Below are 9,877 nucleotides of genomic sequence, written 5' to 3' on the forward strand. Positions count from 1 at the left end.
GCCTCTGGTGGCTGCAACCAATCAGAGCAACCAAACGCTGCTAGTCTAGGAAGCTAGTTCTAACAGGCATTCAATGATCAAGTGGCCAACACCATTTTAACATGAACTTGTGGATACAGAACCTTGCCCATAGGTGGAGGCCATGTTGTTTTTTTATTATTATGTATTATATACATGTTTGTGATTGGCCCGACCTGAATCAGGTCAGATAGAATTCTTTATGAGTGGGAGGTGGACAGGACACATCTGATAGAGCAGCAAGAAATTAGCCTGTAGATTCGTCTGGTTCTCAGTCTAAACTTGTGACATCGTTATATATTATATTTGTCCAATTATTTGTTTGTTTTTTTACCAAATTCCTGCAAAAAAAAAAGACATAACATCATGTTGCATATGTATAAGCATGTACACCGATCAGCCATAACATTATGACCAGCTGCCTTGTTTTGTGTAGGGCCCCTGACAGCCCTGACCCATCAAGACATGGTCTCCACTAGACCTCTGAAGGTGTGCTCAGGTATCTGGCACCAAGACATGAGCAGCAGATCCTGTAGGTCCTGTAAGTTGTGAGGTGGGGCCTCCATGTATCGGACTTGCTTGTCCAGCATATCCCACAGATGCTCGATTGGAATTTAGAGGCCGAGTCAACACCTTGAACTCGTTGTGTTCCTTGAACCATCCCTGAACCTTGTTGCAGTGTGGCAGGGCGCATTACCCTGCTGAAAGAGGCCACTGCCATTAGGGAATACTGTTCCCATGAAGGGGTGTACTTGGTCTGCAACAATGTTTAGGTAGGTAGTACGTGTTAAAGTAACATCCACATGAATGGCAGGACCCAAGGTTTCCCAGCAGATCATTGCCCAAAGCATCACACTGCCTCCGCCGGCTTGCCTTCTTCCCATAGTGCATCCGGTTGCCATGTCTTCCTCAGGTGATCGCCTCACAAGCACCCAGCCAACCTCAAGAAGTAAAAAAAAAAGACCACCTTCATCCATTGCTCCGTGGTCCAGTTCTGCTGCTTACATGCTCATTGTAGCCGCTTTTGGTGGTAGCCAGGGGTCAGCACATCAACTTCGAGGTCAAAATGTTCACTTGCTGCCAAACATATCCCACCCACCTCAGTGGTCATAATGTTATGGCTGATCGGTGTATGTATTGGCAAAATGGTGAGCTGGTAAACATTACCTGTACGCGTCATCATTGTGAGGATGTTATGATGCTCCAAGGTACCACCTCATCCTCACAGAGCAGCCAGCACGGCTCTGACCTCTTAATCTTATTCGACACAAAAGCTCGTAGTAACATCTGGCCTCTATTACATAAGAATACGCACTCCTGCCACATACGTTTCAAATCCAACTAAATGATTGCACCAACAGTTTCCGTGGTCAGATTTCTAAGAAAGGCCTGAAACCAGTAGAAGTGAGTCGCCCCCTGCAAGAAATACCATGTGGTAAAATGTGCTGGCATGCTATTCATGTCTATAACTTATAACATAGGTTATGATTGTAAGGCTGTGCATACACTGGATCAGCCAGTGTAAATATGTTTGGCTGTGTCGCCATAGTTCATGGAGCTGCGTGAAATATTTGAAATAACTGAGTCACAACTTTATCAATAATGTGTCTGATAGGAAGTTATTCTGCAGCGTATTTCATCTTATTCTGATGCAAATCTGCTGGAGGGAAGCGTGGCTGTGAACATGCAGTGACTTAAAATTCTCTTACATATTTAATATGATGATACGTATGAGAGACGATGGATACAGGCCAGGTCTTTGAGCCTTTTTTTTTGGACAGCAGGTAGCAGAGAACAAGCACAGACAGTTACCCTGCTGGAATGGATGGCGGCGGTGGAAGCTTGGAGTGTTTCAATTATTTTATTATCTTACAGGTAGACTCCTGGAGGGATCACTCCTGCTCCCCAGCCCTCATCCTCGCCATATCTAAGTAAATATGCTGAATTATGTACCCGCTTTTTGACTGGGAGTTAACCCCCCCATGTCCAGTCATGCACAAAAGGAAGCTTTAGCCAGGCAATTTAGCTCAACCGAACTCGTCTAGTTGAAAACCAAGCAGCAAAAGATGAAGCAGTTAATGAAGAAAAACAGGATCTGCCAGGATTCCCTCTCGAAATCGAATGTAGTTTCACCACAAATCTTTGAAGCATGAAAGAGGTCGAGACGCGCGATCATGAGATCAGAAGGCCGTAAAGCTCACAGTTAACTGTCTCTTTATGAACCCATTATCAGCGTCTATACGCAGCACACACACAAGAGTGCGACTCAAACTCTGTGACCTGCAGCGAGATTCCTCCTGTGTTGGCGGCTGGTGTGAATACTGGCACGGCGCCTCGAGAAAACATGTTTTATACCGCTGTCATTATAAACCAGTTCAGGTAGCAGAGTGGAGATCCTGAAAATCCCTTTTTAAGGCAGCTCAGCTGTTTGGCAGGTGTAAATGTCAACCAGGAATAACTGACAAAAGTTTCTACCATCATGGTCTCACGCCCCGGACAATTAGCTTTCTTATATGTATGCTTGTGTGTAGTTTTAAGTTATTTCAGTTCATCCAGGTGTTTCCATTCTAGGTTACTTTGAAAACAATTATAGCATTTTTACTGTGCCTTTATTTTTGAGCATATATAAAATGCTACTCACAAGTTATTGATTCAATACTATTATTATAAGATAACAGTACCAATAACAGAAATTTCCTTGCTTCGGAGTACTTCCTCTATTATTGACATTAAAATAGGCACATGTTGAACCGTTTCTATTACATACATAAATACATTTGTCTAGGATATTACACACTATTTTATAAATTAAAAAAAACAAGAAGAGGAACAAAATCAGATTAATTTTGGGATTGCTAATTTAATATAAAAGCCATAGGGGAAAAAACGCCTAGCTAACCATCCCTTTAGTTGTCGCCAAATTTGGGTAAAAGTTTTTATCCGAATCTTTCTCGCAAATGTGAAACTAAGCCACCAAAATGTAATAAATCACTCAAAGTGCATCAGTTCTGTGAAATGGCCTGTGAGTGACTTCGATGGTGTGTCACAAGGGACAGAAAAGAGCCTTCTGAGGCCTCGTTTGAGGAAGGAAATCATCAAAATAGATTCGGTTTGCTCGTATGGTTTTTATCTTTTAATCCTGCTTATTTCTCTCGGCATCTCTCTCACACACACTCACACAGAGACATGCACGCCCAGGCAGCAAGCCTTGTGATTTGGTGGGAAGACCTCGGGATCTTTGGCTCCCGATGGCTTCTGGGAGCAGCACCAGCTCGGTGACTTGATCCACGCTCGGCAACTGGATTGGCCTGATCCGGTCTACCCGCAGCCACGCTGATCTGGTTCTGCCTGGAGATTGAGAGGGCGGGGGTGGGGTTACTGAAGAAGAGAGGGAGTTTTTATTAAGAGGCAGGCCTGCAAGAGTTGATCAGGAGTTTTTGTGTGTGTGTGTGTGTTTTGAATGGGGCTTTTTGTTTCAACGTGACTCACCGTGCTCTTGCCACGGTTGGTGCCTGAAGGGAGAGATGGAGGGAGGGTGAGCAGTGCAGAAGAAAAAGAGTTGATGTGGTTAAGTCATTAGAAGCAGGCATGTTCTGCTGCTCTGTTAAAGGTTTCGGCCTACTTCTCTGATGAAACAATGAGCCAAATATCTGCCTTGGTAAGAGACAAACAGAGGGTGCGATTAGATCTATCTTCTGGTTTGCCTGGCTCCAGATCATTTTAACTTTTAGCCAACTCCTCCGCAGATTGTGAGCGCGAAAGCGGCTACGAGTGCTCTCGATGCGACATCAGTCAAACCAGATGGTGCGTGTGATTGCTCACTGCTGCCTATAAATTTGTCAGCGAAATTTCACTGAGTTGACGTTCCTAATCACTTTTGCCGTGGTTGTGATTACTCTGTGAAAACACGACTGAATTCAACAAGACGGATTTCTTAGGTACGTCTCTTAGAGACCGCTGTTTGTTTATAAGTGTTGAAGCCTGAACAGTCAGAGTATCGGGTTGCTATAAGCAATAAAAGGCCACATTTTCCCTTACATTTGAAGTTATACCCATATGTTGCAATTAATTACAATTACTGCAAAGTTCTTATACAACAGAAAGTCGTCCTGACAAGTGTGTCCAATCAAGAGCTCAGACTGCTGAAAGCCAAACTGCTGAACCCTTCAGATCCCTCGTGCATGCTTTAAATAGAAACCACAACCTCTTATGCTAATGCTAATGCTAATAACTAGAAAAGGCCAGCCTTGGAGCAGAACCTTTCTCAGTATGTCGTATTGCTCACATTACTTGTAATTTTTTTTATCATTATAGTAATATTTTTTTTTATCATCATCACATTTTTAAACTGCCCTAAATCACACTGCTTGTGATTTCTGCAGCCAGGTATCTGTCAATAATAACTACTTTAAAATGTGTAGGTGGGGAAGCAGCGTGGCATTATGGGAGATGTTGTCTCCATTGTTAAACAAGCATCATTTCTGATAAAAAATCTATGTAAGAACTCGTAAATCACATATATCAACAATATCATTTTTAAAAGTTTCATTCGTTTTATGTTTATTCACCTGATGTCACTTCATTTAAATAAGATAGCCAAAAGTGATGTTAGCTAACTAAACTCACACTCTGACGAATCATCTGGTGTTTCCTGTTTCCCTTAAAAACAGCCAAACCACCAAATCCTTTGAATATAATCAGGATTTCTCACATTGTGAGAAATATTTGGGATAATACAAGTACCCAGCTTAATGAAATATATAATAAATAAATAGGTCACGTAGAGGGGGGTCGTCATTGAAGTTTTGAACCAAACTAAACAGTAAGTAACGTTCACTGGTAAATTCTCATGGTAGCTCTCCTGTAGCTGTTCAGCTTTTTTAAAATCACGTAGGTCAAATGTTAAGTTGAAATGTTATGAATCAGATGCCCACCACCTGTCGCTTGCAAAAGCACACGCACACACATGCACACATCGCCAGTTTTTCTCTGACACCCCCCCCCTTTGTTCCCCCAGCACTCATTGTCACCCACGTGTGAAAGAAACCTCCACTCGAGGCCCACCCATGACCACCTCTCCAGACCTCTGCAAGAGGTGGTCATGCACTTGTTTCCCCCTCCACCCCTCCACTCCAACACGGTTTGCCATGGATGTTTCAAAACCATCTGACCTGGCTGTGCTAACTGGTGGCTATTTTGGGAGCGAGATGGCAAAACCGTCTGCTACTCGCGACGTCCATCGGAAAAAAAGAGGGATTGCTAAGAGGGAGTGCTCACGGGGTCCTCCTGTAAATGTGTGTGTGTGTGCAATTGTCCGTGTGTGTTCACAGCCAACCATACCAGTGACTGAGCGTGGTGTTGGAGGGTCATGTGTCGCTGTAGGGATTGGTGTTGAAATTGGAGATTTCATACTCTTGCAAAAGTAAGACAGACGCTAAATTTCACTCTTTGGCAACTGCGTGTTCAGCCTTTCACCCACTTTAATATCAACTGCATGTGCACGAACCTGCGCATGTAGTTTGTACATGTTTTTTCCAACATTACCTCCAGCTTAGGGAAATTTTTATATACATGTGTCCCTTTAGCTCGGGGCAGTTGGCAGACAAACCACCTGTGCTTGGTGGAGCTTTGAACAGAAACAGCCCATAGAGCTGCGTTTAGGCCCTTTGGGAAAGAGCCTGATCAACAGGTTGAGCAATGGAACATGCCAGCGAGCGAGCGTGGCATCTCTTTCTAGTTGCTTTTGAAACATCATCTCCCTCTGTGGGATTTGACTAATGCAGGAGAGTGAGTAAGAAAACATTTGATGGTCAAAGGCATGAGTCATCATCATGCATGACACTTCTAAGCTAACGAAGCTAGCTGAAACACGAGGCGCTCATGCTAAAAGCTTACTAAGCTTTAGGATTGCTCTTTAAGCGTAACTGTATAGTGTGGCATTTTGAGACACTGAGGAGCGTCCGAGCTCTCTGTCCATGTGCAGGAATTGAAAAATAAACGTAAATTAAACTTATTGGCTCGAAATGGATCCTGTTTCTCTCCTGTATTATCTTACACACTGACCTTTTTAGAGTTTGCAAGCATGTCGCAATCCTTGCAATACGATTTTCATCCCACTCTATGGATGAGGACATTTTACATAAAACACTTATGCATGCACATACACACACACACTCACACACACTCGGGACTGGCCTGTAGAGTGAGTGGGCCAGTTCCTCCTACTATTCCTCTTAATGTGTCCCTTGTGCTGGAGGTGTGGAGCTGCCAGCATTGTTCACTAGCTACGCTGGACGCTAACAGCTGTGTGTATTTACCGATGATAAACACACAAGTTATTGCTGATATTTCAGCCTTGTAGCAACATTTAGTTATTGTTAACAGCGGGTGTTTTGAATATAGGATACGAGGAGTTGTATCAGAAGGTGTGAGTTCATCTGGCCTTTGTGCCTTTGCTGTTTTTATCTCCGTGTGTCTGCTCAGCGTCAGGCAGAGAAGCTGCTCAGATAAGGCGTGTCTGCGTGTTTGCAGATCCTGGACTGGTCCCGCTGGACTATGTAAGCAGCAGTTACTTCGAAGCAGCTCCAGGGTGTGGATCGCAGGCTGTACGAGCAGGGCCCCCTGATGCAGCTCCTTGATGAGGCACATAGACAGTGTGGGCAGGCCTTGAGATGCAGCTCCAGGGTTGGGCTCATAGGGTTTATGAATGGGCCACATGATAAAGCAGTTAAACCTCCTTTCAGACCTCTGGCGTTGCCTGAGGACTAAACCTATATAAATTAAAGCAAAGATTCATATTAACATGCTGCAAAATGAGCGTGACGCTTCTCCCTGTAAACACACTGAGGCCCTGTTTTATATAAACTTCGCTTTGTGGCAGTTTTCACTCTGCTTTGCTCAAAACAGTTAAGTTGAAGGATTTGAAGGAATTTCATAGTTTGCCAAAGTTTGCCTCAAAAACTCAGACAAACACTGCAGATTCTTCCGACGTGAATAACATTAACACAAACCAGATAAGGTGCTGAAGAGTGCTGCAATTACAGAGCGTCTATTTCAGTATTTCAGCAGGTTTTGAGTCACTCTTCTTTCCCTGAGAAAACATAAACCTTTTTTTTTTAAGTGAAAGTGTTTCGCTGGCACACAGCAGCATGTAACATACCAACGACAGTCCAACACAATGATGTAGCTTATCAAACATTTGTGTGAGAAAATGCTTTATATGCAAGGAATGTCTGACTCATTGATCGTGTGTTTGTGTCTGTGTGTGTGTGTGTGTGTGTGTGTGTGTGTGTGTGTTAGGGACAGGCTGAGCTAAACAAGTTTAGATCATTTACAGCTCTCTCTGTATCAGTCACTTTGCATAGACAGTGGAGGCCTAACCACTGTTTTACATAGAACTGCAGCTGAAGCTTGATAACGTGTTTTCCCGCGCTACAAAAACAGGACAAGCTTCCTGGTTCTACCTCAAGTGTGCTTCTCAGTGTGTGTGCGTGCGTGTGCCTGTGAGTGAGTGTGTTATACTGTAAACGATTCCTGAGTTGTTCCATCAATGTTTTCAACAATGGCAGATGTTTGGCATGAACTAAAAAGAAAACATTTAGTGATTGTTCACGGTAAATGGAAAACGTATAGCTGCATGTGACTCACACGGATGACTCAAACGAGTTGACTTCCTGTATTTATTAAGAGCAGGAACACGTTCTATAAAAATAAAACTAACACTGATTCTACTTTAAATAATAGTCTGTGTAGCTTGCTTGAAACACACCAATGAGCCTCTCTGTTGCACTCCATGAACACGAACAGTGTGGTTGTTAATTAGTCTATTGGCCTTTTTTACATTAGACTTTTAACATATCACAGTAGGAGAAGCGCAGGTGTTTATAGTAGCATTAATGACGGCTGCATTCCATTTAGCTGCTTCAATTTCATGGTCCTGGTGACTGCCTGTCATGGCTTTCTCAGACACCTGAACAGCACAGAACCATTTTTAAAGTTATTATTAACACCTGTGATTTTCCTCCAGTTAGAAGTCAAAGTGTTCGCTGTGAAAAAAGCCCATACCCGATACACAGTCCTGCTGCCACAGATGTTAATGGGGAACTGAATGTGCTTTATTCCACTTCTGAAAGTAGTACCCAATAAATGTACTATTTCCTCTTGTTTGACTGCTAAAAACTACATTACCCATCTGTTAAGTCTTCAGGAACCTAAAACAAGAGATCCAATTGGCTTGGGGTCGAAAGCTAACCATTAGCTTAGCTTTCTATTGCTAATATAGATCCACACCAGCCTTATCATTTAACACGTGGAGGGACATTTTCCATTTATCTAAGTTGTAAAATGAACATACAGATGTAACTTTTTCAACATAGCAGAAGACGCAGTTTATATTTTTTTGGATCAGAATCTTTATTAAACATTGTACAAACAATAAGTATACATAATCCATCATTAAATTCTGTACAAACCTTATTTAACTACACTTATACCTTTTATCACTGAGTAATAAACATAGTCAAAGTCGAGAGTAGGTAGCTATCGCTCAAAGGGCGGCCATCTTTGCAGCCATCTATCTCTCCAACCCTCGATCCATCCTTTGCTTCTTCTCTTCCCTCCATTATCCACGCTCACATTTGGGCCTGCGACCGGAAGCGTTTTTCACATAATTTTCACGCAGCCATCATAGGCGCGCCAGACAATCGGCCCTTTTCATATCCCGACAGTGGATGAACCCAGTGAACGCAGCGCTGATTTAAAGTGCTGAGGCCTGCTGCCTGAGGGCATCGCCTCTCAGTGACGGTACCTTGTGATGAGATGGATGGCTTTTACACAGAAGCACACACACACACACATATATATCACACATTTCTGCTCAATTTGATTTCATCCTTTTGGTAACACTTTGCCAACCAAATCATGGAGGGAACTTTCTGAGAGGATGTTCAGTCGTAAACTTTTATAACCCTCCTCGACTCTCCTTTCAGTCTTGCCGGCCCTCGTTTCACAGCTTTCTTTAAAAAAAAAACATACCTTGACCTTGTGGAACAATTAGCTTTATTAGCCGTTTTAACACCCAGAGAAGTATTTTAACTACCTGCCCATGAAACCTACCCTGCAACATAAAAATATATGGCATTAGCTTTAGTGGGTCACAAAACTGTAGCAGAGATTTTCAGCGTAAAAACATCAGTACTGCTGTCGCTTGAAGTCAGATACAGAAAGGTATGACTTGCAATGCTGAGGAGACAAGAAATGAAACTTCATGATAAAACAGGATACAGCTTCTGTCATCGGAATATCTGCATTTAACACTGCATGTCTGCATAAGCATGTCGAAACATCTAGTCTACTCATTCTCATTGAGCGACATAAGGCCCTCTAGGTGAGACGCTTTTTAAACACAATCTCAATTTCAAAGGACTTCTTTCTTGCAAAACATGGCTTGAAAAGACGTTTCTTGCACTTCCTTCCCCCCCTCCTAATGCCACTCTCTCCAGGCTAAGTAGCTGATTTATTGACGAGATGCCGCCAACATTTTTATGTTCTTTGAACCACGAGACTCGGCGTGGAGAACGGGATGAAGACCTCATGACTGCCGAGAGGCAGGGAGATGAGTCTCCCCCATCAGCCCTCTCTGTGGGACGCTTTTGTCCGATAAGAGGTCATGCACCACACCCGATTTAAGTCATGTGTTCCTCATTGCCTGACGAGCAACACAAGACAACGGGGATGTGTTAGGATGTGTTTGTTTGAGCCACGCAGAGCACATCCACATCTGTTGCTCGGTACATTTTGTGCTCATCATCTGAGAAAAGTATGTTTGTTGTCTCAAGTTATCATCCTCCATGTCTTTCTT

Source organism: Semicossyphus pulcher, unplaced genomic scaffold, assembly GCF_022749685.1.
Source record: "Semicossyphus pulcher isolate SPU_LCO1_2020_fin unplaced genomic scaffold, fSemPul1.0.p SCAF_17, whole genome shotgun sequence".
Lineage (NCBI taxonomy): Eukaryota > Metazoa > Chordata > Actinopteri > Labriformes > Labridae > Semicossyphus > Semicossyphus pulcher.